This window comes from Coloeus monedula (genome assembly GCF_965178545.1).
Source record: "Coloeus monedula genome assembly, chromosome: 14".
NCBI lineage: Eukaryota > Metazoa > Chordata > Aves > Passeriformes > Corvidae > Coloeus > Coloeus monedula.
Genome location: NC_138794.1, coordinates 20,736,173 through 20,748,161, shown reverse-complemented (window position 1 = coordinate 20,748,161; position 11,989 = coordinate 20,736,173).

Here is an 11,989-nt window from a genome sequence, read left to right as displayed (position 1 = left end):
TTGCCACTGCTTCCAGGCCCAGTCAGGGCCTCAGCCCCAGCTCCAGGCCATGCTGATGACAACACTGCAGCCTGCACTTCGACTAACATTCAGTAAGAGGCTTGCCTGGACATGGCACCATTGGAATGTGGTTATCTCAGCTGCAGAAATAGCTTATTGGTGGGGGGGAAAATGGAAATTTCAGGGATTCTGGGTTTTGGGGAAAAGAGGTTTTCTGCTCAAATGGAGTTGACAAACATCTCAAATAGATTATCCCCTCCAGTGTCACTGAATCATGGAATCATGGAATATCCTGGGTTTAAGGTACCCACAAGGACCATCGAGTCCAAGTCCTGTCCCTGCACAGGAACACCCCAAAATCCCAGCCTGTGCCTGAGAGTGTTGTCCAGACACTCCTGGAGCTCTGGCAGCCTTGGGGCCGGGACCATTCCCTGGCGAGCCTGTTCAGTGCCCGACCATCCTCTGGGGGAAGAACCTTTTCCTCATATCCAACCTAACCCTCCCCTGACACAGCTCCAGCTGTTCCCTGGGTCCTGTCATTGGTCACCAGAGGGAAGAGCATTCTAAGAACATTCTGTAGCTGAAAGCTTTCCAAGGTTGACTTCCTTGGAAAAATAGAAAATATACAGGATTTATTGTGTAAAATTGCCAGAACCAGCTAAAAATAGCTTGTGTTTCTAATATTATTGTGTCCTCCTCCTTGCATGAATAGATGTATTTATGAATTTAGTTTCCCTAAAAATGTTTCACCTCCCATGCACATGAAGACTGATGCATTCTTTTAAAACACCTTACTCAGTGCTTACACAGCAGTGTAATTCTTACCACATGCATGGAAGCAGGAATATTTGCATTTTATGGAAAGGTGGGGAACAGCTATGTCTTCCTGGATGTGCTTGTTTTCTCAAGGCACCTGCTTGTGCCTTTCCTTTTCAGGGTGTATTTGCCTCCACACTTGACTTGCCGCTCAAATTCTCTGCATGGGATTCACCATGAAATCCCACAGCTCTACCAGTACAGTGCAGCCTGATGCCTGGGTTCCCTGACTCTGAAAAAATGCTGGAGGCATGGACTGGGAGCTCCACTGGGAGCTCAGGGCTCTTGCTATGATACAAGTCCTTTGGGCTCTCATGTTGGTTTCTTGCCAGCCTTTGGGCAAAAAGTGTCTTCTTGTTGGAGCGCAGGAACTGGTTCCTTCAGCTCTTCTGCTCCTCCCTGCCATGACTGTCAGCACTTTGCCTTCAGTTTTCTCCCGTTCTCTTTCCTGCTTCCTTTCTGAACCAGATTCACTTCACACTTCCATGTTTTCTCTGCCAGAGTTTGCTGCCTGTGCCTGCTGGACCTGCTCTTCCTTCAGGACCACGAGGACTTCCTTAGCTACTACAAACCCTCCAAGATCCTCCTTTAAAAGACGTTTTGAAGACCTTGCCATGGTCCATTTCTCTTTGTTTGCCTTCAGCATTGCCTGACAACCCCTTTTGACTGCCAACCAAAGACAAACCACACTTATCACATAGTCCTAATTCCTTTATCTTTCACCTACATGTGTGGGTGTCCACCTTTTACTGGCAGGGAGGCCATCCACGTTCCTCCAGGCACAAAAGAGCAGTGCTGTGGGATTGTCACAGCTATGGTGTGACCTTGCACAATAATCCTTATTACCAGAACCATTTCACTTTGCTTTAACTCAACCACAATAAATGTTTACCTGTTTAGTCAATGATCAGGATCGTTGTGGCCTCACTAGGTAAGGAGGTGGGTGCTTTGTTGGCATGAAAAGAGCTCAGTTCACGTGCAGCGGTCAAACTCAGTGTGTATTTTCCCTGTGTGCAAGTTATGAAACACCTCAGAACTAACTCAGTGAGGAAGGGGGGCATGACCTCAGGGAGATGCATCCCCATGTCTTGGAGGATGAACTCCCCAAAATAAAGAGCAGTGTTGCAGGTCACACACCCACCAGCCCCCATGGAGGGGGAGGACGATGCTTGGGTCCATGGGCTCCCTGCAGTGACCCTTCAGCAGTCCCACACCTGGGGCAGCCTCAGGATGATGTTGTCCTGGGGACCCTGTGTGGAGTGGCCAAATAGCTGCTGTAAGTTCAGATGTCAGGGTAAGGCTCTGCCTGGTCCAAAATGCACCCAAAGGGCTGAATTCTCTGTAGCCTGGGCTAAATCTCTCCATCTGCATGAGCTCTCCATCTCCACGCAGAGCTCAAGCAGCATTCACATTGGAGGCAGATGCTCCTATTCCCCTCCCCTTAGTTACCTTGTAAAGGACTCTTGTGTTTGCCTAGGAGGTGTTGTGACTCTCAACAGGGTCGCTCTGGAGCTTCTTCTTACACATCCCAACGCCACAATTCTATTTCTGACCTACTAGGTCAAAGTGTTTTCTCCCGATGCAGAAAATTCTAAGGTGCCTGTCTAAGATCTACCATCACCTTTAACAGAGTTGGAAATGTAAGTCAGCTATTACAGTACTAACTGTGGCAACTGTACCTCAGCTGTAAAGCCACCATCCTGTGACAGCCTTATCTCCCCTCTGAGCCAAAGAGACCTTGAGTGGTAGGGCTGTGTAAGGCAGTGACCTGCCACCCAGCCTAGAATGAAGCTCAGTAATGCTATGGGATAGCTCCAAGTGGAATGATTAGATTCTGAAATAATAATCAAAGGATCCAGTGGCAGGAGAAGGCCCTGGGAGCCTTTGTGGCCACTGATTATCAGTTCTTGCATTATTGTTCTGTTCTGGATCAAGACTTTCATCCATCCCTTCATGTACGTGCCGCTGCTCCCTCCACCTCTTCTACAAATGCCATGACTCCATCAGTCAGGTATTTACTAAACGTGGAGTTATTTGCCTACTCAGATTTGTGATTTCCACAGAAGCCATCCTCAGCCCTGACTTCCTTGTCCACCCCTGCTCTCACGTCTGCCTGATGATAAGGCATGACACCTCATATCATCCCATCAATTAATATGGTAACACACTAACACAACTGTCCCAAGGAAAACACCACTCAGGAAATCATTTGAAATGTCCTTGTGAGACAAATGTTTAGGGACCAAGTGCTAGATTTTGAAGAGCATGAAGGTGTGTGTGTTCCCCCCTCCTGGGAGAGGTGGCTGTTCCCTGCAGGACAACCACCCTGTCCCCAAGCCCGAGGTGGGACAGGAGCACAGTGGCTGACAGTCCCTCTGCACTGCGTGTTTGTCCCCAGAAATACAGAGCTCACAATCAAACTCCTCTGCAAACGAGCTTTATCTGAATGGCAGTGGCAGATCTGGGACAGGGGTTGGTGTTGGCACTGGGGCAATGTGTCCACCTAATTTTTTGTGTGTGCTTTCCTGGAAAATCCCATAGGTGTGTGAGTCACGTTGGAGACTGACAGGCTATGCCAGGGCAGGGTGCAGAACACAAGAGTCACCCAGGAATTTGGTGGAGTTCAGGGCCACGGTCATAACCCACAGAATCTCTGCTTTGTTTTGTGACTAACTCCTGCTCTGTGTGCCCACAAACAGCTGGTGTAAAGTCTGTATTTGCTCTTCCCTGGAAGAATATCTGCAAAATTATCCAAACCAGCTGACCCATTTCTCCCACATGTTTTAATAGTGACCACAAATATCAGAGTAGCAGAAGATCCTAGAAAAGGAATAAAAGAGCAGGATGCAAGTGACAGAGAGAAGGGATATATGTAAATCAGTCCAAAATCTATGGGAGGATTTTGGGAGGATTTTGGGATCCGTGGGATAAAAGGAAGGTGTACTCAGGAGCACTCTCTGGGCATGAGCGTGTGTGTCCCTCTGGCCCCAGAACTTCCACTGAGCAGGTTAGGTTTGCCCAAAGGCTCTGCTTTGAGCAGCAGTGGGATTTCCCTGGGCAAGCCAGGGCACCTCAAGGCACATCTCTCCAAGCACAAAACAAAGACTGTCGAATGCTTCCTTGACACCAGTGGCATTTCTGAGGAGTGTCAATCCTTGAGATCAGTTACTGGGCACAACTCAGGCCCCACATGGTTTGCTGGGCTGACATGGAGCTGGTTCACCCCAGTCAAGTCCTCTGTTCTTTCTGGGATGGTTTTGTGGAACAGCTTGTCCAAGGAAAGGTGTCCATCCCTGCTCCTTTATCTCAGGGAGGAGATGTCTCCTCTCCTTGCATCTCTCTCTCATCACAGACTCTGGAGATGCTGTTCCTCACTACCCCTAGCAGTGCTCCACCATTTGGCTTTTCTTCTGGGACTGTCCCAAAATGCTGCCTTGCATCCTGCCTCGTTCATGGAAGGCTATGCTGGGAGGAAGAGACATGAAATTAAATGGAAGTAGTTATAAAAATACTATTTTCCACAGTCCACTGCACAAAGCACTCGATGTGGTGGCTCAGGGATGCTTTTACCCTGAACAGCTCAGCCCAGCTCTCCCCTTCCTCATCCTGACATTGGCTTTGATCAGCCCCTCTCCGTCCTTGGAGCTGCAAGGTCTGACATTCATGCCTAAAACTTTGCCCAGAAAGGAAAAGCCCATTGTTCTGATTATTTCCACTGCGAAAAACATGAGAAAACCTCTTGTTTTTCCAGTGTTCACCCCAAAGCAGCTTCTGTGAGTGTCACCAGCATTTGCTTCCAGTTTCTGGCTCAAGAACCTTCTGTGCCTGGCAGCTTTGCTCTGATCCCATACACAAACATGCACTGCTGGGAAAGCACCTTTCTCTTCACCACAACATACTTGCTTTAGAAACCCAGGGTTTGCTTAATGGCTTGGGATTTGTGTGTCTGTTTGTAATAACCTCTTTTAAGAATACAGATTAAAAAAAAGTTGTCTTCCTGTTTTGTTTTATATAATGCTTTTTTTAAGGGCAAGCATGAAGAGAAGAGAACACCAAGAAGTGCTCACACACTCCAGAAAGGTTTAAACGTTCTGGAAAACATTGTCTGCATTCAGTGTCATACACTGAATCCCTAAAACAATAGATATTTTTCATTCTAGCTAGAAACCATTTTTTTTTAAGGAAAAATATCTGTTAATCCTCATTTATTGAGTGATAAATGACTACTGACTGTGGCCTGAGACCAGCTTAGCCAGAGTTACCTCTCTCCCATGCAACATCCCCTAAATGGCAAGAAACAGGGAAAGTTTGAGGTGGAGGCAATTCTGGAGGTCTCCAAGGATGAAGACATCCCCTCTTCACTGCTCCATATCCTCTCCAGTCACTCCCCCTCTCTCAATGTAAATTTTTGCCCTTGTATCCAACTGGAATTCCTCCCATTTCCCAACAAGGCTGCTCCCCAGCCACAAGCCCTCTCCATCAGAAATGAAAAATAATAATTTCAAACTGTTAAATGCAAAGAGAGGATTTTTAGCCTTCATTAAATGCTAACATCATTTTTAAGGTTCCACCACCACATTTTATTGTACATATATAGGATATAAGCTTTCCATGTGAGTTTAATAAAGCCAGATCCATCCCAGGAACTCAGCACATCTTCCCAAGAGATACCTTGGAACTTTGGGGGTCTGTGGCAAGGACAAATTTTTCAGAATTGGCTTTTTTTTTTTTTTGAAAAGAAACCAAGACAACAAGCACGGTGGTCCCTTGGATTTCCAGGTAAACCTTTCCTTGGTAAATATTAAGGAAGTAGGTCCATGTCAAAATGCTCTGTTCAAAGCCATTTACTGGGTTTCAGGAGGATACTGGCACAGCCAGGCTGATCCACATGAGAAAAAATTTCTCTTCAATTCCCAAAAATTGCACCTGAAGAGGCAACTACCTACAAGTGTCAAATTCCATGGAAAAGCAATATTTCCTTGCTGATTCCCAGCCCACATCAAAGTGCTACACCAGAGGGGCAACCTAAAATAGGGGTATTTAATTAAACTTCAATCAAATTTTACCCTGTTTGGTCCATCAGCATTTTAATGTGCTCAGGGCACAAAGGCAAGGCTGGAACAGGATCACAGAATTACGGAATCATTTAGGCTGGGAAAAGCCTCGGAGATGATCAAGTCCAAGCATTCCCCCAGCACTGCCGTGTTCACCATTAAACCCAGGTGCCACCACCACACAGAACTTTGAACAGTTCCAGGCATGGGGACTCCAGTACTGCCCTGGGCATCCTGTTCCTGGGCTTGACCATCCTTTCAGTGAAGAAATTTTTCCTTAATATCCAATCTAAGCCTCTCCTGGTATGACTTGAGGCCATTTCCTCTCCTCCTGTCCCTGTTCCCTGCGAGCAGAGCCCGACCCCCCCCGGCTGCCCCCTCCTGTCAGGGACTTGTGCAGAGCCACAAGGTCCCCCCTCAGCCTCCTTTGCTCCAGGCTGAGCCCCTTTCCCAGCTCCCTCAGCTGCTCCAGCCCCTTCCCCATATTTCCTCGTTACATCCAGGTGGGATTTGGGAAGCAGAGGTACAGCTGCAGGTCTGGCAGGAGGGCAGGAGAAGCTGTGGGTGGCTTTGTGATGTGCGGGGTGTTATCAGGCGTTTCTCAGCCCATCAGGGGCCCTGCTGAGCTGAGCACGAGGAAGTGACACGGAAGGCTCAGACTGTCTGCTCTGGCAGAACTTGTTCCCGAGGAAAGGTGCCGGGATCAGTCAGTCGGCATCCACTTTCGGAAACGCCACACGGGGTCACCCACTGGTGCAGAGACCTCCTGGGGGCATTGGCAGAGATGAGCCAACCCCTGGCAGGGAGGAGGCGGCAGATATTTGGAGCTGGGCAGCCATAACGCTTCTTACTGAGGGAAGAATGATCCAGCTCAGGCTGACACCGGAGGCACTGGGGACACAGAGCAGCTGACAGCCTTTCCCGGACGTTTGCAAGGATCAGGCTCGTCTGCCAAAACCTCGCTCATGATCCTTAAGGGTGACAGATCCCCAGGAGACTCCAGCACATTCTGAGTGACTCCAGTTGGGGGTGGGCAGGTCTTGCTGTCTTTGCCACCAGAGAGGGAAGAGCACTTGTAGCTGTCCCGTGAGGGGGACCGTGTTGTCACCCACAGACCGCTGAGCAACCGACTCAGCCCTCAGCATGATGCCAAGGACAGCGGGAGGAAGTGATGGAAACACATCAGTGTCAGCCTGCCCTGACAGTCAGCAAGTGCTGCAGCAGCCATCAGCTTTAACACGCTGGCACAAGCTGGCAGTCTCCCTTTGCCTGCTGAAACTCCTCTCCTGGGTGAGCAGCATGGAGACCCAGGAGAGATTCAGGAGGTCTCACTCACTCCTGGCACCCAGAGGAGCACGAAAGGAATGTGTCAGCCGTAATTAAGCCCAGCAGGTGAAGCCCAGTGGACAAAGCCCAGGGATGATGCCCAATGGATGAAGCCCACCGGCTGAATCCCACCTGAAGAAGCCCAGGAGATGAGGCATGCTCTGCCATGCCTAGGGAGCATGGGAACCAGAGGGAACGGGAGAGCTCTGGGTTCCCATAGCAGGACAAACACTCTAGAGACTCCAACCCATCTGCATCCCAGAGGAAAAGCTGGGATTTCTCCTGATCTGAGCGCCCCAGACCAGGAGAGCAGGACATACTGATGCATTTGGAGATCCTTCCATGTTTTTATCAGGCTCTGGTGTTCCGGTGTTCCAGGGGCTGCTGCAGCTGGTTCTTCTTGGTCTCCTGCCTGCGCTGGGCGGAGACCCGCAAGTGCAGCAGTGGCCTCTTCTCCCTGCGGGCATCCCAGCTTGTCCCGGGCTAATCTCCCGGTGCCATCTGCCGTCTGTCCCGACACACCGCGGGTGACAGTGATGCCCCTGCCCCTCTCAGGCTCCCTCGCCAAAGGAGCCGCACAGGTTGCCCAGTGCCCCCGGGTGGCTCCCGCTGCCCGCACGGGTAGAGAGCCTAATACGTCACAGCTGTGTCATCACAGAAGGCAGCACATTGCTTCTTCTTTTTGAGTTAAATGAGTAATACCAGGAGCTATGCATGGGAGAGGCACCCAGAAGAGGGACAGCTCCAGCCTCAGGGCATTCCCAGGCTCAGCTGGAACAAGCCAGGACCAGCCTAAGTGGTGATAGTCCCACCTCAGCCCGGGTGGACTGTGAACAACTCCCCCCACCCGTCCCATCCCAGCTCAAATTCAGTGTATTTTTCATAACAACGCTGTAGCTGACCAGAAAAAATTAAAACATTTTCCTCTATTAACTTAATCCAGAGATTCTTTTCCCAAAATATCTCCACTCTCCCCATCCCAAGAAGAAGGTGCATGACAAAATGCATGCGTGTTCCCTCACTGTCCCGAGCTGCTGGTGAGCTCCTGCTGGCGGTGACCTTGTTGCCCGTGCTCAGGTCTCGGATGCCACCTCCTGGCTTTCCAGCTGAACTGTGCATGTCGTGGCAGCGCAGACCGGGAGCACATTTCTCATCGCACTATCCCAGATAACAGCGCCGTTAAAGCCGGACTGGCTCAGAGCAGCTTTTGTTCTTTGCGGATCTGACCCGATACCCTGTATTCCTGAATTGCGCTGGAGGTACCTCCTGTAATTAATAACCCTCAGGATCCCATCGCAGCAGCACAAGGCCCCGTTGACTCCCAAGGCCCCTCTGGGACATCATCTGTCACTTTGGGGGTGGGACCCGGCACCCCTCACCTCTCCCTAAGTTATTTTTGGGATGTATTTTGTTACGTGATCCCTGTGCCATCCGTTGTTTATCACCTGTGTCTTTCCATGGGGGATTGGGATGCCAATTCCAAGTCACTACAGACTTGCTACTGGGTTAGGGAATAATTCAACAAGTAGGTGTTTGGCAGGGGAAGAGCAGAGGGATTTTTGGAGCTGTGAGAGTGTGGTTATATCCAAGCAAAACTCCTGAGAGGGAGCCCTGTGTAATAAGGAATCATGAGGCAGCCAGAATGTTGTCTCCTTCCTGCTTGGTGTCCATCATTCTCTACCTCTTCCTGCCCTCCTGGTGGTATTTCAGGCCTGGCTGAGCCTGCTTGTACACCTGCCAGCCCAACCTGCCTCTTCCAGAGGGGCTACCGAGTTCATCCATCATTATACATCTCAGCCAGTCATTTTATCTGGCCACATGCCATGAACTGGAGCCCCACAGGCATGTGATGCTCCCTGACCACAGGAGACCTGCTCCTCACCCTCGTGGGGGTGGACTACAAATATTTGCCAGGGGAATCCCAGCAACACTGCATGAGATGCAGCTTTTTGCCACAGCTCACATCCTGTGTTCTGCTTTGGGCCCTTCATGACATTTTGGTGCTGGAGCAGGTCCAGAGAAGGGAACGGGGCTGGGGAAGGGGTGGAGCACCAGGAGCAGCTGAGGGAGCTGGGATGGCTCAGCCTGGAGCAAAGGAGGCTCAGGGGGGACCTTGTGGCTCTGCACAAGTCCCTGACAGGAGGGGGCAGCCAGGGAGGGTCGGGCTCTGCTCCCAGGGAACAGGGACAGGATGAGAGCAAAAGACCCCAAGCTGTGCCAGGGGATGTTTAGGTTGAGTGTTGGGGAAAATTTGTTCCCTGAAGGGGTGGTCAGGCATTGGAAGGGGCTGCCCAGGGCAGTGGTGGAGTCCTCATCCCTGGAACTGTTCAAAGATGTGGTGCTTGGGAATGTTGGTTCAGTGGTGGACCTGGCAGTGCTGGGGAATGGATGAACTCAATGGTCTTAGAGGGCTTTTCCAACCTAAAATATTCTGTGATTCTATGATTTGTGGAAATCAGCAGGGAGCAGTAGCTGCTAAATCCTGCTGCAGAAAGGAGCTGGGGCTCTCTGAGACATTTCCTCACAGCTGTGGCCATTGTTCTCTGCCTGATGGCCAAACAACGGGCAGGTCATCAGTGATGTCCAAAATGCTCTCTAGCCATGACAGGCTTCGGCCTGAGACAGGACAGGAAAGGGGACAGTGGCAGCGGTGCTGGCACAGACCATGGGAATCGCTGGGCTTTGATCCTTTACAAAAGCCCTTTGAATTGTTCTTCACTGCATTTCCCAGAGAAATGGGAGGAAAGCACTGATCGTCACCCACGTGACTGAGCTGCATCTGGGGACCCTTAACCATCAGCAGAGGTGTGTGGGACGTGAGGGGAGCATCAGCGCTGCGGGATGCTCCTGACTCAGAGACAGGAGCTCCTGTGACCGTACATCCCTGGATGAACGCTGGTGTGAGATAACCTGAACCCCTTCCTAACTCTCTGGTTGCAGCAGGGACAGTTTTGGATCTGCCCCCCTGGCTGGCTGTGACTGTGTCTAATCACCTCCAATAGGAGCAGCTTATCCGGCACAGCCGTGTCGAGAGGCCCTTTTGCATCACAACAGCTGCATTTTCTATTCCCAAAGTGTACCTTGCCTCAGCGCCCAGACCACACGCCGTGGCAGAGCACAGCGTGTTCGGGAGAGAAGAGTCCAAAGCTCCAAAATGTATCCTTTGTCCCACCTTCAAAACAAGGAAAATAGGGGGAGTTTCCAGTAAAGAGTAAAATGAAAGCATGACAAAAGCAGCCTCTTTCCCCTGTATTTTTTCCAGCCTCACTGTTGTCTTCTCTATTCCCTGGTAGGTTTGTCCTTTGGCTATTGGCTGACACGCCCAGGCAGCACAAGGACCAAAGGTGCCGTGAACTGCATCCTTTCCCTGCTGATGCCAACAGCTCGTGCCCCACCCAGAGCTTCCCTGCACCTAGAGCTTCATCCTGTCTGGGGCTGGGGGTATTCTGGGGGCACTGGCTGTCCCCAAATCACCTCCCAGAGCGTCCCTTTGAGCAGGACCCCATCGGGAGCAGCCGGAGCAGCGCGCACGCAGCCGGGCCGGGCACACACATGTGTCCACACGCCGGCACCGGCCTCGCTCCGGCCGGGCAAGGGACGCCCGGGGACCCTCGGAGCAGACGTGACCTACTTTAGCTCCGAGGCGAGTGGGTCCCAGTGTAAGAGCTTAATAGAGCCAGGCGTCAATTATTCATGGCCTGGCCATGTTAATGCATGTGCTAAAGGCTTTAAAAAAAAAAAAAATAGAGAAGAAGAACAGGAAAAAGTCTGCTCTATAATTAAAGCCTTGCACACTCCCATCACCAGGCCCCACTGCTCTCCCGGGTGTTTCTGCTCAGGTGAGCAGAGCTGCGAGATGTGGACAGACCCAGCAGGGAAGAGCCGGCCCACTGGAGCTGGGGCTGGAGCCGGGATGCAGGCAAGAGCCTGGGCAGCAGGGGGGGGGAATCCCATGGGAAGGGGCTGGCAGGCCTGCTCTGGTGCGGGCAGCCCACAGCGAGTCACGGCCCCAAGCAGCAGCGCTCGCTCGAGTCCATTCCCAGGCACGGTGGCCAGCGGGGCTATTTTTAGACCTGCCTTTTTATTTTTCTAATTTTTTTCCTTGCTTTCGTTCAGTGCTGCCCTCGAAGCCCTGGGGAGAGAGGAAAACACTGATCCCCGGGGCAGGACGATGCGTGGGAGGGCCCTGGAGTGCCCCAGCGCAGGGGCGAGGGAGCCATGGGGACTCCTGAGGCAAAGCAGGGAGAGCCCCTGGCCCCGCATGGAGATTCCCACTGGGACAATCAGCCCCTGCCCCAGGACTGCCGTTCCCAGAGCTGCTTGAGCAGGTACAGATAAGGGCACAGAAAGGTTTGGGCAGCCCAGGCACCGGAGCAGGAGCTGGGCGGGCGTGAGGCAATGCTCCAGCCACAGAGAACATTTGCCTTCTATGGAGATCTCCTTCTGCACTGCTGGCACGGAGGAGAGGCCCTCAGCCTCCACAGACACTGGGAGGGGGAACAGAAACACCCAAAAAAGCTCAGGGCTGCCCTCGCAGAGGCCTCCAGCAGAGCTCAAGCACCACCAACCCCCCTCCACGTACCCACAGAGGCAAGGACTTGCCCTTCTCCCAGCAGGCTGAGGAAGAGCCCAGCTCCTGGCCTCAGCTGTATCCCAAACCAGCCTGCATCCTCCCAGCCTGGGAAACGGGACAAGGCAGGGGCCAGGCTAGGCCTGAAGCATCCCACACCATTCCCACAAGAAAACACCCAAGACCACAGAAGAAGTCACAGCAGCCTCTGGGTTTGTTGGTT